Genomic DNA, 20043 nt, shown 5'->3' with positions numbered 1-20043 from the left:
GGATGACGGGATGATGGGCATCAGCAGCCCAGGGAAAGAGGCCGAGCAGGTGGGAAATGGCATGCTGGCGATGGACGCCGTGGGCAGGCAGCTGCAGAGACAGCTCAGCGGCTCCTCTTCCTACACTGGGGATGTCAGCAGGCACCACAACAGCATGGCTGAGCTGCAGAAAGCTGGGGACAAGAAAGAAGAGACGGGGACGTTAATGGAGGCAGAAAAGGCTCAGACAGAGAAGGTCAAGCTGTCCATGTCCTGGGACTACATGAAGGCCATCGGACTGTTCCTCTCCTTCCTGAGTATCTTCCTCTTCTTTTGTAACCATGTCGCTGCCCTGGCTTCTAACTATTGGCTCAGTCTCTGGACTGATGGCCTCATTGTCAACAGGACCCAGGAGCACACTAAAGTCCACCTGAGCATCTGTGAAGCCCTGGGCATTTTGCAAGGTATCACTGTGTTTGGCCACTCTATGGTGGTGTAAATATAGGGGTGGGGAGAAATCTTTACTTCCTACCATCTGCACCTGGATCTATTGCACAATGTCCTGTGGTCACCCACAGGAGCTTCTTCAAGCAAACCCCCAGTGGGAACCTGGTGAAGGAGCTAGACATGGTGCACTCTGATCCCACAGGTCATCAATGTTCATGGGCTCCTTTCCTCCTTACAGAGTGATAATGGACCCTCCTTTGTATCGGAGGTAACCCAACAAACAAGCAAAGCCTACATCTGGAATGGAAATTGCATGCATCAGGATGCAGGAAACCCATCTAAAGTGGGATAGGGTGTTGCCACTTGCCCTCCTCCGGATAAGGATAGACTCTACAAGCAGGCTTAAGTTAAGTTCTTAAGAAATAGTTTAGGAGAGACTCTTGCTAGCACCCCGAGGTAAGTATGGTAGAAAAGCAACATGTCAAACGAGTGGGTCAGATACTAGCCAGTGTGCATGAGTTTGCCGCTTTCAGGTCCCTGCCCCAGTTGGAAGCAGAGAAGTGGAAGGAAGGGACCCTATGAAGTGCCTGTAACAACTCACGCCTCATTGAAATTGTCAGGAGTAAAAGCCTTGGGTCCATCATACCAGAGTAAAAAGCTGTCCCATGGAAGAAAAGGACTCAAGCTGCTCCCAGTGGATGGGCCAGCCTTTGTGCGATCTAAAGTATCTGTTTAAGAAGAAGGAAAAATGAAAATGCTGGTATTTTTGCTATCCTTTCTTTGGTTATTTGTTCTGTCTATGGGATAGAGAGACAACTCCTTAGTGAGGATTTCCCCAGGCTATCGCCTGTTCTGCTGATCTGGCTCGCTGCTGGGTTCATCATCCTAAACCTTGTTCGGTCCAAGTATTTCTGTATATGATTTTTGAATTAGCAGAAGCTGGTCTCCTGGATCACCTCCAGGTGTAGCTAATAGCTCTGCACTCGGGTCCCAGGTTTCTTTCTTACTCAGCCCTGTGTCAGACATGGTGTACAAGGCAACAGTAGGACCCACACTCTTTCTGGTGTCTTGGATACGAATCAGGGTAAAATCTCTCTTATCAGGTATCATCCTCCATTTTGCCTTGTCAATCCTCATGGTTGCAGTTTTGCTTATGCCCTTTCTCACCTGGTAATCTGTTGCATTTTTTTATTTTTGTAAATCTTCTGCCAAAACTTTGCAATGGCATAAATAAGTATAAACCTTCCACCTAAAACATTGATCCAATTCAGCTGGAAGTAGCTCGATGACTATGTTGCCCCTCCTCCCACAGATGTGGAAGGATAAAATTGACAGGGGGGGATATGTAACAGAGGGAAAGGCCTGAAAAGGGGTAAAATGTTTTACAAGTTGTCTCTTTAAAACACCCCCCCCACACACACTTTTTTGTGAATTAAAACCTGAGTCCCTGCCCTAGGCCAGGAGGGCCTTTAGTGGGGAGTGTCCTTTGTTCTTTGTATCACAGGAGATTGCTCAACAGAATTGTCTGGGCAGAGGTCATGAGATTGTCCTCACCGGAGAAGCTACAGTTAAACAGCAATAGCCTGAAGCTGAAAACTCCCTTTAAAGGCCCTGTATTTCTGCTTATAGAGAGGATGGTGGTACTTTAAGATGACAGTCTATCATTCTCCTCATTTGCTGGCAAATTAATAAACTTCTCTTTTCTTCTCTTCAAACCACTTGTCCTTGTTCTTCTGATGCAGCTTTAGGGACAAGTGCAAACTTTTGGTAGCAGTTTCTCAGTTGGTGGCCCTCATCTACATTTTACAAATGCCAGGCTATTGTGTGGTACTAAGTAAATCCTGAGCGTTAATTTGTGTGAACTCCTGGTCGGATACTCAGAAAAATATAAAGAGAAGCAGGCTGGGGTCTTGAGGGTGGGTGACGAGGGAGTCACTGAGACATGCACAGTCTTTGGAGCCTCTGTCAGGGTTTGTGCCCTTACCCACTTGAGGCTCTTATTCTAGCGTTTTCTGTTGAAGTTCAGATGCATAGCAGGGCCAGTGCCCTTCTAGGGGCTCAGATAAGTAGGACATGGAAATAGAGGAAGATGGAAGTGTTACAAGAAAAGCATAGACAAATTAAATTTTAACAGAGTTTAATTGAGCAAAGAGTGATTTGCAAATTGAGCAGTCCCCAGAGGAGAATAGGTTCAGAGAACGCAGCGCTGCCACCTGCTTGAAGAAGATTTATGGACAGAAAAGGGAAATGAAGTACAGAAGCAGCTGGATTGGTTACAGGTCCGTGTTTATCTTATTTCAGGATGGTTTGTACTGCCGGCTACCTTTGGCCAAAACTCAGTGATTGGCGCAAGGGTAGGTTACAGCCTGTTTACATATACAGTTCACTGTGGACAGACAAACCTTTAGGCCAAACTTAAAATATATAAGGAGGCAGATTTAGGCTAAACTTAATTTGACCGAGGGGAAGGAGAATGAAATAGATGGAAGATGAAGCTACAGAATCGGCAAGTTCATCCTTTGTAACGCAAAGTCTACAGAAGCCACTTTGTGTGGCACAAATAATTCAGAGTGCGTTGCAAACAATTGGAAAGAAAAGAGAAAAGGTCAACAACTACAATAGAAGAAATCTTCTCCAAAGATGGAGAAGGCCAGTGGGTTTTTCTGGACAATTCAGTACGAATGTATTGGGGTGGCCTCACGCGATTAGAAAACACCAGATTATCATCGCCAGCGAGAAAGGAAATAATTACTCCAATCGATTGGTTTGGGTGAAGCTTTTGGCTCTCCCCTAGTAATCAAAAACAGGATCATAGGTAACTTAACGTATAAAAACAAGAAAAACATAATCCTGTTGATAAAACCCTGATTGTCCCAACGTCCCTGCAGGCCAGGCATTTGAAACGCTTCGTGAACTGTGTCAACAGCGACTGAGGCGGGCTCGGGGAGCAGGCGTCGGGATTCGGGATTCGAGCACTGGGGAGTAAAACAGCAATTTAGAGCCGAGGCGGCTGGCTCGGAAGTTCCAATTCAGCAAAGAGGCCTCGTTCGCTGTCGGGCAAATCGCGACCCGCCCGTGACTTCAGCCCGGGACACCGCGGGGTGCGAGCGACCGCGAGCTCTCCGCAAACCACGAGGGCTGCGGACCGCACGGACGACTGCCCTGCCCTTCGCTGCCCGGGAAGCTGCGCTAGGTGGGCGGAGTCGTCTCCTCTCGGTTCGCAGAGTCCCGAGTTCACCTCCACCAGGGACAGCAGCGCCCGTCCCGCGAGTCACAACGGCGAGCTTGTCGGGATGGCGGGAACACCGAGATGCCCCCCTGGGGTTCCCGGTGAACTCGTGCGGAGCTCTGACACCGAAAACACGCACGACGGCATCAGAAACCCGCACTTCTCGCCGGCCCACCGCGTCCCCTGACGCCGTCGGAGGTTTCCCGGGAGAGAGAGGAAGCGGCGGTTGCAGCCACTGCCCGCCGTCCTCGCCGCGTCCCCAGCCCGCCCTGGCGTGCTCGGGCTCGGCCTGCGCGGGAGATGAAGAAGGGGCGTCCTCACCCCTTCGTTAAGGCGCTCCGCCGCACACTCAGGTGTGAGTGCGTGTGTGCGGTTTGCTCCAATCATACAAAACAGCGTCCGCCCTGCGTCCTGAGAATGCTCCCTACCTGCGCAGGGGACCACGGGGACCGACGCCGAATGGGCAGGCGCGGGGTCATTCACTTCTGGCTCAGAGGACTTGGCTCAGCACCTTCCCCGAGACCGACGCTGATGGAGGTGCCGCGCTGGGCGTCGGGGACACAGAGGCCACCCTCTAGCTCTACCTGGCGAGGAAGCCAGCTCCTGCTCCACCAAAGGAGGCCCGCGCGGGACTCGGTTAACTGTGCACATTGGACACGGTAAAGAGCAGACAGGCGGCGCAGGCGGCCTGGTCTTCACCGCATTCCCGATCTAGGTAGACGGGTGCGCAACGTATCTGTGGTGATTATGGCTTTTAGCTTTTGGCTGGAAGTTGAAGAGCATTTGGGGAATTTTGTTTTTAAGAAGACTGCTGGCCGCAGTCGTGCGCGCCTATAGTCCCAGTCCCTTCGAATCCAGCCTTGGGACTCTTCTCTAATTAAAAAAAAATTAAGGCCGGGCGCGGTGGCTCACGCCTGTAATCCTAGCACTCTGGGAGGCCGAGGCGGGCGGATTGCTCGAGGTCAGGAGTTCGAAACAAGCCTGAGCAAGAGCGAGACCCCGTCTCTACTATAAATAGAAAGAAAGTAATTGGCTAACTGATATATATAGAAAAAATTAGCCGAGCATGGTGGCACATGCCTGTAGTCCCAGCTACTCGGGAGGCTGAGGCAGGAGGATCGCTTGAGCCCAGGAGTTTGAGGTTGCTGTGAGCTAGGCTGACGCCATGGCACTCACTCTAGCCTGGGCAACACAGTGAGACTGTCTCAAAAAAAAAAATTAAATTAACTCGCAAGGTAATTAAGATCAGATTTTAGGAGGAAGCTTGAAATCTAAAAGGTAATTTAATGATAACCAAAATGACACCATCCGAATTATTAATAGGTACAAAACAAAACTGGGGGGCGGCGGCAATGATTTAAGAGCCATCGATTGACATGGCGGTTACTCCGAGTCCCTTGCTGGGCGGGCGTGTCCGCGGCGGCGGGGGTGGCGGGCCGGGGCCTTATCCGCCGCGAGCCAGACCCGGATTCCGACTGGGAGCCGGAGCGGTGGGAGCTGCAGGAGGTGGAGACGCACCGGCTCCTCCCGGGTCCCCCAGCCCGAAGCAGGGCCTCGCGCCCCCGCGGCGCCAGGTGCGCTGCCCCGGCTCGCGCAGCGACCCTTGTTTCTCCTTACTCGCAGTCAGGGGCGCGGGCACGTGTTCCGCTCCCTTGGGAGCGCGAGTCCTTTCGCCAGTGACGGATTTCATCTCCAGTGCAGAGGATTCGGCGTGCGCACGGGCAGCCACTGTCCTAGCGGCAGATTTCTGGGCTGGAGCACAGAGCAGCTCTGAGCCTGCAGACGTGGCCTGGTCGCCCTTTCGAACAAGAGAAGAGGGTGGGCGTTCCGTGATTTAACCTGAGGCTCTGCAGACACCCATCTTGCTCCTACGCATGGCTCCTGCCATTGGTTCTCTCCCCTGAAACGGCAGAAAAAAGCAATGCGATTCCAGAAAATTCGGAGACAAATGGAGGCTCTAGGTGCCCCGCCCAGAACTCTGACGTGGGAAGCTATGGAGCAGATCCGGCATTTACATAAGGAATTTGCGGAGTCCTGGTCAGTTCCCAGGTTGGCTGAAGGCTTTGATGTCAGCATTGATGTGATCCGAAGGGTTTAAAAAAGCAAGTTTGTACCAACATTGGAGCGGAAACTGAAGCAAGATCAAAAAGTCCCTAAGAAAGCTGGCCTTGGCCACTCGCTGCGGCAGGCCCAGGGCTCTGGAGGTACCGCGAAGCCGCTCTCCGCAGGCCACTCCGAATCAGGCTCTTGGCGAATGCCAGGGCATGAAGCTTCATCCAGAGGCCAGTGTCACGGCCTGGCTTTGAGAGTGATAGAGTCGAATGCTCGCGGGACAAATACACCAAGGAGACAGAAGGGGAGAAATAAAGGAATCCAGAGCCCGGCGAAGGAGAGCTTTGTGCCTGTCACTGCAACTCCAGGCCATCGGAGAGAGCTGCAGAGGTTCTCGAGCAGGGATCGCGAGGGCGGAGGAGGAACTGACCCTGATGGATTGCCAAGTGATGAGACGCTGGAGGAGTTGAAGGCAGGGGCCCAGGTGACCAGAACTTCAGCAACAAAGTAGCACAGAGGGGGCGGGAGTTTTTTGATAGCAATGGGAACTTCCTGTACAGAATTTGAGCTGGGCCTTGGCTTGTGGAGTTGCCTCGTGAAGCACAACTGGACAAGTGTATTTGTAGCTGCCTGGATTTCTGTGTATAGATTAAGCCACCTTGGACCGGGAGGAAGTGATGAGCCAGGAATGTGGGAGGAAAGAGCTGCTTGGATAGATTCAAACTCCCTGGAGCACTGCTCCCAGTCTGACCCCGGTAGACCTTTGGTACTCATCTTTCTTGTTTGGGCTCTCTGTACCTTGAAAACCAGCCCATGCTGCATGTGTTGTTAAGAGTTTCTGTGAGATACTTGCAGTATATATTCGGAAGGAAATGAAAACTTTGCCTTCTGACTTCATTTCCTTCTTGATCAATGAATACTAACAGTTCCGGAACTGCCCAGTCAATTGGTTTTCCTTATGTGCAAAATAAAGTAAAATGTAGCAAAAAAAAAAAAGCCATCATTATGCTCCTTGAGGTTAGAGCGTTCTCAGCCTCGCCGTTTTATTTTGCGTCTTCCCAGAGCAGGGAGGGTGCGGCACTAGGTCTTCTCAGTGCCTGGGGTAGGGGTGGAGGTTTCCGGGGAGGCAGATCTAATTTTATTTTCCCGAAGGGTCAGCCATTGGAGGAAGACCTCCTGCATTAGCATATAAATGCTTCGCGGCTCCGGAGTTGAGGGCGAGTACCGCACCTGCGCGCGGAGTGCGCGTCGCGGGAGGAGGCGGTTGCGCGCGAGGAAGGGCCGCGCGCCCGGGAGACCCGCGCCAGGCCCGCGGCCTCCCCCTCCGGCCCGGCGCCTATCGGGGCTGCAGGGGACCCGCCAGTTGTCGGCCAGCTGGTCACTCCGGAGCAGCCCGGGGAACAGAGAAGTGAGAACGTTCCAGCTGCGTAGCTAAGTGCACAGCCACCCTGACCGTGGCCGGAAAACCGCGAATGGAAAAAGAAAAACTGCCCTGAGAAACCCTTTGAGAACTTGCAGGAAGGCACAGTATTGGTAGCAGGGCTTACTTTCCTTGCCCGAATTAACATACAGGCACACACATGTTTGTTTTTTTTTTAATTGCAGAGACCTCTCCCGAGGGCTAGCCCAAGATTCCGAGTCTTAACAAAGGGCTTAGCTGAGTAAGGCAAGATTTCTTAAGTTCTCTTCAGCTTGCTTTCTCAGGAGAGCTGAATGAGCTCAGTGAGCGCGGTTAGCCGGGAAGGGTTCGGGTCCTACAGCGGAATCAGCCCGCGCCCTATTTCTGGGGCCCCTCTGGCCCTGGGTGTCACTGCCCGGGACAGCTCTGAGCTTCGTTTCCTCCTCTGCACACTGCAGGCGGGGCGCAGGTCTCCTCCAGCCTGCCGCGAAGAGCGAATGAGATTAGGGCCATGGAGATCACTTTGCACGCCCTTCTACCACCATTTCAGTCTTTCACTAACTAGTAACTAAAGACTCACTCACATAGAAATGTCTGACTAACTTTCCCCTCTCTTTTCTCACTTCTTCTTTTTCATAGAATCAAGTCACACATACTGTCATTAAATTGATAAACATCTAGTGAGTTCTGTGTAGGACATTGAGCTAATACCATCAAGAACCTTATCATCCAGTTGGGGAAAAACGCATAAACACATTAGAAGTTTTGAAATGGTACTCATGCGAAATTATAAAAGAAAAATGGAAGAGGTCTCTCCCTAGCGAGTGGTTAATCACTCTATTAGGCTGTCATAACAAAGTACCACAGACTCGGTGGGCTAAGTATCAGAAATTTATTTTCTCACAGTTCCTGAGGCCAGAAGGCTGAAACGAAGGTGTCAGCAAGATTGGTTTGTCCTGGGGCCTCTCTTTTTGGCTTACAGACGTCCATCTTCTTCCTGTGTAGTCATATGGTCTTTCCTCTGAGCACATCCCTGCGATCTCCCCATGTATTCAAATTTCCTCTCCTTACAAGGACACCAGTCATATTGGAGTAGAGCCCACCTCGTGACCTCATTTTAATTTACTTATCTCTTTAAAGACTCAATCTTCAATTACAGTTATTCTAAGATCCTGGGGCTTAGAGCTTCAACATACAAATGTTTAGGAAGACACAATTCAGTCTGTAATAGTTACCCAATAATGGTGTAGACCAGAGGCCTGTCAGGAGTCTTTGCTGGGCTGCATATGTGCCTACTGGAGGTTCAGACAGATGCAAGGATGCAGATTCTTCTTTGGTTCTTTTGGTGATAGGCTGCCTACAAATTAGTGCTATTTAAATAATTTGCTACCTTCTAGTTAAATAAATTCAATAAAATTTGTAGTTTATTTTGATGTCTACAGGTTATTGTATCAAATATTCAAATCGAATAAAAATATTCAAATAGTCTTTTGAATAAACAACTTCTCTTGTGAAAAACAATATGTTCATTGCAACTTCATTATTTTCGTCTTTTCCCATTCTCCGTTCTTTATTCCTTCAGAACAGGGAGGGCCTGAAGGCCGTGGAGACGTTGAAGTATGAGTGTGCCGTGGAAACAGCAGGTATAGACAGCAGATGCTGAGTTTTGGGGTGGCAGAGATCAAGGGCAGCTAGGTGTGTCAAACCTCTTTGTAGAGGAGGTGGCCCTTACACTGGGGATTTGGAAATCAATCTGTCAGCAGATCCATTTCTGCCTGACTGTCACCACGGCTGCACAGAACTTCTCCATTGAGTTTTACATAGCATCTCTCCAATGCTGCTTCATAGTCTTTCTCCACATGGATGTACCATAATCTGTTTAAAAATTCGCTGTTTTGCATATCTAGGCTGTTTTCAACTCTTTACTCAAAAGAGTGCCACAGTGAATGTCTGAATTTGATTTTGTATTTAAATTCTTATTGTCCTATAAGCCTGATTTTTCTATATATAGATGCTCCTTGACTTATAATGGGCTATGTCCTGATTAATCTGTCATAAGTTGAAAATATCACAAATCAAAACTGTATTTAATATAATGTACTTCACCTACTGAACATCATAGCTTAGCCTAGACTACCTTAAATGTGCTCAGACACTTACATTGGCAAAGTCATTGCTCTGGGCAGAGTTCATCGGGCAGCACAGTCCACTGCAGAGCACAGTTGTTCACCCTCCCGCCCATGAGGCTGATGGGGCTGCAGGTGCTGCCCAGTATTGCCAGAGTGTCGTACCACATACCCCTAGCCTGAAAAAAGATCAAAATTCAAAATTTGAAGTATGAATTCTACTGAATGCATATCGCTTTCATAAAGTCAAAAAGAGGTGAGTCAAGCCATCGTCAGTGGGAGACTGTGTATATAAGCTAAGTTCTCTGAGGCTCAGGCTCGTGGGACCCACAATGACATTCGTGGCTACTCTTGTGCTTAGGTATCAGGACTACACCCACCTGCCGGGCTGTCGTGGCCATCACACCCCCCCTCTCACACACACAAGCACACACACCTGCCAGGGACTGGCTTCCTTGACACCAGGCAGAAGGGAGGAGCAGCAGCACCAAACGCTAAGGCCACCCTGGAGCCAGGAGCACATAGAAATTCTAGGCAGGATTTAATCTGGTCAACCATGGTGCCTTGCCACCAAAGGAAAATAGAGAATTCAGGAAATATTTGAGCAACTTCTGCCAAAATCCTAGGTCATTGAGCTGATGTCTCTCATTTCATTTCTACGATACCAATTTCAGCTTAATTCCTATTTTAGAACAACTATATCTTTCCTTTTTGACTAAGTATTTCAGAGATAATTGTGGGATAGAATGCATATTTCTTGGCTTACAGAATAAAGATTAAAACTTTTCCCTGTGGTTCCCCCTCTGTTTGAGTCAATCCCTAAATATTTACAATTAAATCTGAAATTTAATTTGACTTACAGCAGTACTGAAAAATTTAAATTTGTCATATTAAAGTGGAAGGATTGCTTGCAATTTTTACTCGTTTATTTTTGTTAGACTAGCATAAATGGAATGGGAACTTGCCAACTAATAGCTAAGCTCTTCAGCTGGAGTGCAAAAGCAGCCACAGACAATGTGTAAACAAATGGGCTGTGTTCCCATAAAACTTTATTTATTGAAGTTTAGATTTCATTTCATTTTCATGTGTCATGAAATATTTTTCTTCTTCTTTTCTTAATCTTTTATAAATGTATACACCACTCTTGGTCGGGAGAGGTAGCTCATGCCTATCATCCTAGTACTCTGGGAGGCTGAGGTAGGAGGGTTGCTTGACTCTAGGAGTTCGAGACCAGCCTGAGCAAGAGCGAGACCCCGTCTCTACAGAAAATAGAAAAACTAGCCTGGTGTGGTACCACGTGCCTGTAGTCCCAGATACTTGTGGGGCTGAAGCAGAAGAATTGCTTGAGCCCAGGAGTTTGAGTGACACCACTGCACTCTAGCCAGGGCGACAGAGCAAAACCCTGTCTCAAACAAAACAAAACAAACAAAAACGCATTCTTAACTTACCAGCCACACTTTGGTGGGGAGCCAACATTTGAACCACTGGTCATAGTTTGCTAAGCACTGATACAGAACTGAGAAATTTCAAATATTCACTGCTATCTTCTGTTTAGTTACAGGAAATTGAAGAACAGTTGCTTGCTGCAAGGTAAGACAAGGCATACTAGCCAGGATATGAAGTTTCTCATTTTAAGTGATTTTAGAGACTAACTATGGCCATGGTAAGTCTGGACATGTTGGGCGCCTCGTTGCGTTGACTGCTTGCTGCGTTGACAGCTTGTTGCATGATGGCTCTTGACAAGGACCACAACATGTTTTGAATGAAAAAACACCTGCTTACAGTGCTGCCCAGACTCAAAGGCAGAAAGCATAGCAAATGAAATCTTTCCATCCAAGCAGGCTTTTCCGGTAGTGAAACTAAAAAAGCAGCAGCACATACCCGTGGGTCTGTTTTCACATTTCTACTTGAGGGCACGACGTGGTGGCCATACCTGGGAACTCGTCCACCCTGAGCGGACCAGGGTGGAAACCAGGAGGCTCTTTTGGTGGGGAAGTCACCTCATGGTGGTCCATGGAGAGGCCTCAGAACTGCCTTTAATGTTGGTTCCACAGAGTCTCATTTCTTGAAAGAGCTGTTTAGTAAGTAACGGAACTAATAACCTGTATTTTCCTGGTACCTTCATGACACCACAGCATCATTGTCCTCAACCTCCTCATTGTAGTCCTTCTGTTTTGAGGCAGCATGGTGGCTGCAACAGCACTAAGTGCCTTAAACTCTGCACCCCCGTAAGACAAACTTACCTCCACTTCACAGTTTAAGCAAAGGTCCAAGGAGACGCTGGGCTATAACATAGGTGAGAATGACTACACAATTTTTAACCACTGGACAATGTGTCTTAATTTAGACTCCTGCTTATTTTGTGAAGGAGGAATTGTTATTTTCATTTTAATGAGCAAAGTGTCAGATGCACTGAATGACTTGCCTAAAATCCTAGCAGAAGTACCCAACCTGGGTCAAATTATCTTTTATCACCAGACCCTACATCAACATTTCTTTTTTTTTTTTTTTTTTTGAGACAGAGTCTCACTTTGTTGCCCAGGCTAGAGTGAGTGCCGTGGCGTCAGCCTGGCTCACAGCAACCTCAATCTCCTGGGCTCAGCGATCCTACTGCCTCAGCCTCCCGAGTAGCTGGGACTACAGGCATGCGCCACCATGCCCGGCTAATTTTTTTTTTTTGTATATATATTTTTAGTTGGTCAATTAATTTCTTTCTATTTTTGGTAGAGACGGGGTCTCGCTCAGGCTGGTTTTGAACTCCTGACCTTGAGCAATCCGCCCGCCTCAGCCTCCCAAAGTGCTAGGATTACAGGCGTGAGCCACCGCGCCCGGCCAACATTTCTTTATAATTAAAATAATATGAGGCTGGGCGAGGTGGCTCACACCTGTAATCCTAGCACTCTGGGAGGCCAAGGCGGGTGGATTGCTCAAGGTCAGGAGTTCGAAACCAGCCTGAGCAAGAGCGAGACCCCGTCTCTACTATAAATAGAAAGAAATTAATTGGCCAACTAATATATATAGAAAAAATTAGCTGGGCATGGTGGCACATGCCTGTAGTCCCAGCTACTCAGGAGGCTGAGGCAGCAGGATTGCTTGAGCCCAGGAGTTTGAGGTTGCTGTGAGCTAGGCTGACGCCATGGCACTCACTCTATCCTGGGCAAGAAAGCGAGACTCTGTCTCAAACAAACAAAAAAACAAACAAACAAAAAACAATATGAGGCCGGGTGTGGTAGCTCATGCCTGTAATCCTATATTCTGGGAGGCTGAGGCTGGAAGATTGTTTGAGGTCAGGAGTTCGAGATCAGCCTCAGCAAGAGTGAGGCCCCGTCTCTACTAAAAATAGAAATTAGCCAGGTGTGGTTGCACATGCTTGTGGTCCCAGCTACTCAGGAGCCTAAGGCAGGAGGATCGCTTGAGCCCAGGATTTTGAGGTTGCTGTGAGCTAGGCTGATGCCACAGCACTCTAGCCTGGGCAGCAGAGTGAGACTCTGTCTCAAAACAAAACAAACAAACAAACAAACTAACAAACAAACAAACAAACAAAAGACAAACAAAAAAAGCCAATATGATAAGTGAGTTGAGGGGTTTAGGATTAAAGAATGAGATGACACCATAACCCTAATATAAATGCCTCTAAATACTCATTTGCAAAAAAGAGAAAAATCACACAATTCTTAACAAGGTAGTTTTCACATAATGAAAACAAAAGTTTTCTCATTAGCACTGTGACACCATCTTTGGTCCCTCCTTTTCCCTTAAGTATAATATTGGCTGAGCTGGCCATGGTAGCTCATACCTGCTGTCCCAGCTACTTGGGAGGCTGAGGTGGGAGGATTGCGTGAGCCCAGGAGTCTGAGAGCAGCCTAGGCAACAGAGAGAGACACCATGTCTTAAAAAGGATAATAATAATGGCTAATACTCAGTGAGTGCTTACCACATGCCAGACACACAGAGCCCTCTACAAGCATTAATTCATGTAATCCTCATGACTACTCTATGAGACAGGTGTCATTATTTTCTCCATTTTTCAGTTGGAGAAACCAAGGCCCAGAGAGGACGGCTTCACTTCTAGACTCACCTCTGCATCCCCATAGGTCTAGGACATACAGGCAAGCACATGATTGAGTTTCATTTGGGCAGAAGAGTGTAGTGATTCTGGAAACAGTGCCTGGGTTTGAATCCTGGCTACCCTACTTACTAGCTGTTTGAACCTGGACAGGTTACCTAGTCTTCCAGTACTTCAGTTTCCTGATCTGCAAAGATGGGCAAAGTACTGTTGACCCCATGGAGCGCTCTGTGTATTAAATGGGTTAATATGAATAGAGCACGTAGAACAGTTTCCGCCCACTGTGAGCACTGCGTTATTACTGTCCTACAGCCGGTGAGGTCTGTCCCCTGGAGTGGCATTTTGCAGCACCGATGACGACTTGTGCTGGTGCCATCTGTATTCTCTAGCCTGCTCCCTGGCATGACTGACCAAGGGCTGGGTTGAAATGATGGCATAAGGAGAAAGTGATGTAGATAAGACCACATTAAAAATTATAGTTGCATACTTACATAATAAATAGGACATATTGATGTGTATGTGTGTACATATTGCATTTTTGTTGTGATAAAATACATGTAAACTTTAGTAATTTAACGATTTTTAAAATGTACAATTCAATGGCTTTAGGTATATTCACATTGTTATGCAACCAACACCAGCATCCATCTCCAGAATTTTCCATCATCCACATGAATGCTGTTCCTATTAAACACTATCATTCCCCCTGACCCAAACCCTGGTAACCACTGGTCTACCTTCTGTCTTTATAAATTTGGCTGCTCTAGGTACTTCCTATAAGTGGAATCACATGGCAGTTCACAGTTATATTTATATACACAGAGTGAGCACCAAGAACTATGCACATGACTTTTGAGTTATTCGCCCACTTCATTCCATTTTTTTCCTTACTCCTTTTTCTTCCTCATCTTCATTTTTAAACAGACCACCTTTCTTTGTTTCTGCTGTGGAAAAAAGGCCCCCAAAATCTGTGAGGGGAGGTGCATGGGCTTCGGGGCAGGAAAATGGTGACCAGGGAGAAGGAAAGACGAGCTTCCCAAGGAGAGGAAGAGCGGGAAGCCATTAAAACATAACGGTCACCCCCGGGGAAGAAAGAGGAGTAAGGTGCAGAAGGTGGAAACCTCGTCCCTCTTGGTGGGCGCCTCCATTTTCTTACACATTTTATTTTTTCCCCATGTTTTTGTGGGCTCTTTTTCTGTATAATGGTAGAAATAATTAAATCTGTCCCTGAGAGCTGTTTTAGAGTGTTTATCTGTTGGTAGGTACAGTCTCTTGTATAGGAAATTGGTGGCTACTCTGTGTATCTGTTTAGCATGCCTTCAGTTGCAAGAAATAAAAAAACTCATCCAATCGGCTTCTATAACAAAAGGAATTTATTGCTAATAGTAGAGGTCATCAGAAGTGTGTTTTTTGTTGTGATTGGACCCAGAGAATTGTGGTTGTGATTTACTCAAGGCAGTAAGATGGCTGCTCTACCTCAGGGGCTGTTCCTTCTTTTTCTTTTTAAAAAAATTTTTAGATTTCTTCTTCTTTTTTTTTCCTTCTTCTTTTTTTTTTTTGAGACAGAGTCTCGCTCTGTCACCCTGGGTAGAGTGCCGTGGCGTCATCATAGCACACTGCAACCTCAAACTTTTGAGGTCAAGTGATCCTCTTGCCTAAGTCTCCCAAGTAGCTGGGACTACAGGCGAGGGCTACCATGCCAGGCTAATTCTTCTATTTTTAGTAGAGACAGAGTCTCACTCTTGCTCAGGCTGGTCTCGAACTCCTGAGCTCAAGCCATCCTCTGCCTTGGCCTTCCAGAGTGCTAGGATTACAGGTGTGAGCCACCACGCCTGGCCTGTTACTTTTTAAAATTTCTTCTCAACATATATAAGTCCTGCCTTCCTGCTGTGTTAGAGGCAAGGACCCTCAAAGACCCTCAACTCCCCTATGACTCGTCCTACACACGGACTTCCCCCTGGAAAATTCCAGCTATAGCTCCGAAAAGAATGCAGTCCATGATGTGCTGACCACGGGATGCTCCAGGGTATGCTGACTGCAATTGTTCCTGACCACCTGCCAGGTTGGAGATGAGTAACCAGTCAAAAACAGGATACCGATAAGACAAGACGCTGATTGGGGCTGATTAACCCAGACCCAAGCCTCATCGTCAACACTCTATTTTTTTTTGCCTCTACTTCCTTGTTTTTGTATGCTTATAAAACCTACTAAGAATCTAAGTAAAGCAGACCTTGACAATCATTCGCTTGGTCTCGTTTCTTTCTCTCGCTCATCTCTTTCAGGCACGGTCCCCCTCGCCCCCGCGAGTAACAGAAGGTCCCGCGGGTCGGGACACTGCTGATTGAAGTGACTTAGATTGAGCATCCTGCCCACCCCCCTTTTTTTCGAGACGGGGTCTTACTCTGTTGCCCAGGCTGGAGTGCAGTGGTGTGTGGTCATAGCTCTCTGCAGCCTGGAACTCCCGGGCTCAAGAGATCCTCCTGCCTCAGCCTCCTGGGTTGCTAGGACTGCAGGCACATGTCACTATGCCCAGCTAATTTTTCTTTTTTCTTGTAGAGATGGGGGTCTCTGTATGTTGCTATTTTGCCCAGGCTGGTCTTGAACTCCTGGGCTCAAGCAATTCCCTGACCTATGCCTACCAAAGTGCTGGGATTACAGGCATGAGCCACTGCTCTTGGCCCAAGGTTGTGACTTTGGTATCTATCACATGGTGATGTGAAAAATTTCACTAATTTTTAATCATTGTTTCCATTGATAGAAGAGGGAAAGTAAATTTACTTTTAAGAGTCCTATTGTATACTAATTTTTTAGATATGGCAAAAATGTTCATGTAAAGACTTCCTGGTCAAAGGATATTGAGGCACATGCAGTGTTTTGTAATGCTGGGTGGGTGTGGCCCTTCTCATAAGCAGAAAAGAGAAATCAATGGATAAGTGAGCCTGAGCAGAGAGAGGAAGTGTTCCTAAGAGCTTGGGGCAGAAGGCAAAGATTCAAGAAATGTGTATGCTGTTCTTGATTTTGAAACTAACTGACCACATGATTGTGGGTTAACCTCAATTTCTCTAAACTGCAAAGGTTGTAGTGTTATTTAACACTACAATACTTGCCGTGTATTGAGTGGAGTAACTTGTAAGAAGAAATTTTTGCCATATTTTCAGGAAAGTACCAAAGAGGATGACAACATTTCTAGCTGAAAATATGCTAGGCTGTGATTAATAAAGCGCTTTTACATTTTAGCAGAGGTTTTCTGCTTGATGCCTCAGCACAAAGAAGTGGTCCACAAACTGGCAGAGGACAGAGTGTGAAGGGTCTGCTGGTGAGTAGCACAGGGAGTCACAGGAACTTGGGGAGGGACGACCCCACAGAAGGTTGGAAGAAGGGAGAAGTGTATGACAAGGAAGATCTGCAGAAGTGGGATCTGAACTGAGACCCGAGGCTGAGTCGGTTTTAGTGCCGTGGAGCACAAGGTATAGGCAGTATTGCAGCTGTGGGGCAGCTCATGCAAAAGCTGGGAGGAACTGAGAGAAGTGGGATTGGGGCTGGATGGTAGGACAGGAGGGTGGGGGTGAACACAGGGCTGGCAGGTAAGCAGGGGTCAGACTATTGCTGGCCTTTTAGGCCATGGGAAGGCATTAGAGCTACTTGAGAAAGGATGGTCAGGATTTCACTTGGGCGAAGAGCTGGGTTGAGCAGCCTTTAAAGAGTTTTAATGGGCTGGGTGCGGTGGCTCACACTTGTAATCCTAGCACTCTGGGAGGTTGAGGTGGGTGGATTGCTTGAGGTCAGGAGTTCGAAACCAGCCTGAGCAAGAGCAAGACCCCATCTCTACTATAAATAGAAAGAAATTAATTGGCCAACTAATATATAGAGGAAAAAATTAGCCGGGCATGGTGGGGCATGCCTGTAGTCCCAGCTACTTGGGAGACTGAGGCAGCAGGATTGCTTGAACCCAGGGGTTTGAGGTTGCTGTGAGCTAGGCTGACACCACGGCACTCACTCTAGCCTGGGCAACAAAGCGAGACTCTGTCTTAAAAATAAATAAATAAATAAAGAGTTTTAATGCACTTGCTCTGGCTGCAGAGCTGGAAGACAGATTGATAGGGAATAGCCCTGGAATAAAGGTTAGGAGGCCATGGTAGAAATCAACGCTAGAGATGAGGTGGCCTGATAAGGTATTGTCAGTGTGAATGGAATAAAGATGATTCACCAATTATTTAGAAATTAGAAATTCTTGTTGATACATTGGACATGAACAATGAGAAGTCAAAATTCAGATTTTGTTTTGGTCAACTAGGTGGAGATAGCTGCCTTTATGGCTTGGTTATCATATTAGTTATCTTTTGTGTGTAACCAATTATCCCCAAACTTAGCAGGTTAATGTAACATACATATATTACCTCAGTTTTTGTGGGTCAGGAATCTAGGTGCAGCTTAGCTGGCTGGCTGACTCAGGTCTCAGATTGCAGTTGAGCTGTTGGCCAGGGCTGCAATCTCATCTGAAGGCTGGACTGGAGAGGGATCCAATCCAAGCTCACTCATGTAGCTGTGGTCAAGCCTTCCTTGCTCGCCACACGGGCCTCTCCACATGACAACTGCCTTCTCTCAGGGTGAGCAATCCAAGAGAGTGAAAGAGAGTGTCCAAATGAAAGTTATGGGCTTTTTGTAACCTAATCTCAGAAGTGACATACCATCACCTGTGCCAAAGTTTGTTAGAAGAAAGTCTATGGCTGGGCACAGTGGCTCACACCTGTAATCCTAGCACTCTGGAAGGCTGAGGCGGGCGGATTGTTTGAGCTCAGGAGTTTGAGACCAGCCTGAGCCAAAGCAAGATCCCATCTCTACCAAAAATAAAAAAAAATTAGCTGGGCGTGGTGGCGCTTGCCTGTAGTCCCTGCTACTCAGGAGGCGGAGGCAGAAGGATTGCTTGAGCCCAGGAGTTTGAGGTTGCTGTGAGCTAGGCTGACTCCATGGTACTCTAGCTGGGGCAACAGAGTGAGACTCTGTCTCAAAAGAAGAAGAAGAAGAAAGTCTATGATTCCCGGCCACACTAAAGGGGAGGGGATTTATGCGAGGCTGTGAATATTGGGAGGCGGGGGTCATGGGAGGCCATCTCAGAGGCTGCTCACTAGTGAGCAACTAGGCTGTACATTAAAGACATCACTTACCTTAGGTTGTCAGTCTGTAAAGATTTCAGAAGATACTTTGCAAAATGATGCGAAATTCTAAAAATGATTAGGAAAATGCAAATCACTTTTTATTTTATTATTATTAATTAATTAGTTTATTTATTTTTTTGGGACAGAGTCTCGCTTTGTTGCCTAGGCTAGAGTGAGTGCTGTGACGTCAGCCTAGCTCACAGCAACCTCAAACTCCTGGGCTCAAGAAATCCTACTGCCTCAGTCTCCCAAGTAGCTGGGACTACAGGCATGCGCCACCATGCCCGGCTAATTTTTTCTATATATATTAGTTGGCCAATTAATTTCTTTCTATTTATAGTAGAGATGGGGTCTCGCTCTTGTTCAGGCTAGTTTTGAACTCCTGACCTTGTGAATCCGCCCGCCTCGGCCTCCCAGAGAGCTAGGATTATAGGTGTGAGCCACCGCGTCCAGCCGCAAATCACTTTTTAAAGTCTCATATATGTGTTACTAAGAAGCATTAATGAATAGCTGATGACAGTGCAAAGATCTACCTGTAGTGCAAAGATACTGCACTTTGTAGTATTTTATCCATTCTCTCTATATTTTTTTCATGTTATACTGTTTGCTGGTTTTATTTCCTATGATTTAACGTAAAATCTTAAGTAAGATGGTGCCCCACCTGTTATAGTTGTCTGGTAAAATGCAACTAGAAACAATTTTTTTCTAGAGAGAACCCTGATTCCAAATAGTGTCATTGCCACTAGCAATCTGATGAAAAATTTAACAAAATTAAAAACCCTTTGTGTGAAATTCAGTTCTGGGAGATGAGCTACAGTTTCTTTAAACTGGTTTACATTCTCTCCAAGACAAGAGCATGGGGCCATTCTAAGTAACCATATCTTTTCTAGCATAGGTGTTAACTTTTGCAGACATACATACATGAGGTGAGTACGTGCACCGCGTCACAGAGAGAACAAACTGCCCACCTCGGCTGGGATTCCAAAGAGAACTTGAACTTAACCTTTTCAGCCCACTCTTGGCTCTCCTGTGCCCTCTGGTGTTTGTCTTGAGGTTGAACAAGGACAAAGTAGGACAATGTGGAAGTGATCTCAGGATCCTAAGAAAGGGGGCTCAGAGTGCTCTAATTTGTACTAGAGACTATGCCTTAGAGATTCTTTTGAACTGTGAACTTTTTGAAAAAATGCATTTATGTGTTTTCATAGTCACACAATGCATAATGGCTGCATAATACTACATCAAGTGGAAGTAATATAATTTACTGAGCTGCTCCTCTTCATGGAACATTTGGGTTGTTTTCAAATTTTTCTTTATATGCAGTTAATATCTTTGTATATATCCCTTTTTCTCCCTCTCAAGTATTTCCTTAGGATAAATTCTCAGTAGTCAGATTAGTGACACAAATGGAGTAAATCTGGACTGTACTGAGTGCTGAAGACCAAGAGGCCAAGTTGTGTCAAGACAGTGTCGGAGGCAAAATGGACGTGACAGCTGGACAGTCAGTCCGATCCATGCATTCGCGTGGACAGCGGGGAGGGATGAGGCAGCAGATGCTGGGGACACAGGACAAGGAACTGCATATTTGTAAT

The 20043-nt window shown here is 46.9% G+C and overlaps 1 pseudogene; it reads left to right on the top strand.

The window, feature by feature from the left end:
* Positions 1-5549: 5549 nt before the first annotated feature.
* On the top strand, positions 5550-6670 carry LOC105876419 (neugrin pseudogene; annotated as a pseudogene).
* The last annotated feature ends 13373 nt before the right edge of the window (positions 6671-20043 follow it).

Source organism: Microcebus murinus, chromosome 7 (genome assembly GCF_040939455.1).
Source record: "Microcebus murinus isolate Inina chromosome 7, M.murinus_Inina_mat1.0, whole genome shotgun sequence".
Lineage (NCBI taxonomy): Eukaryota > Metazoa > Chordata > Mammalia > Primates > Cheirogaleidae > Microcebus > Microcebus murinus.
The sequence above is the reverse complement of the archived record's forward strand: the minus strand, read 5'-3'. Positions and strand labels throughout refer to the sequence as shown.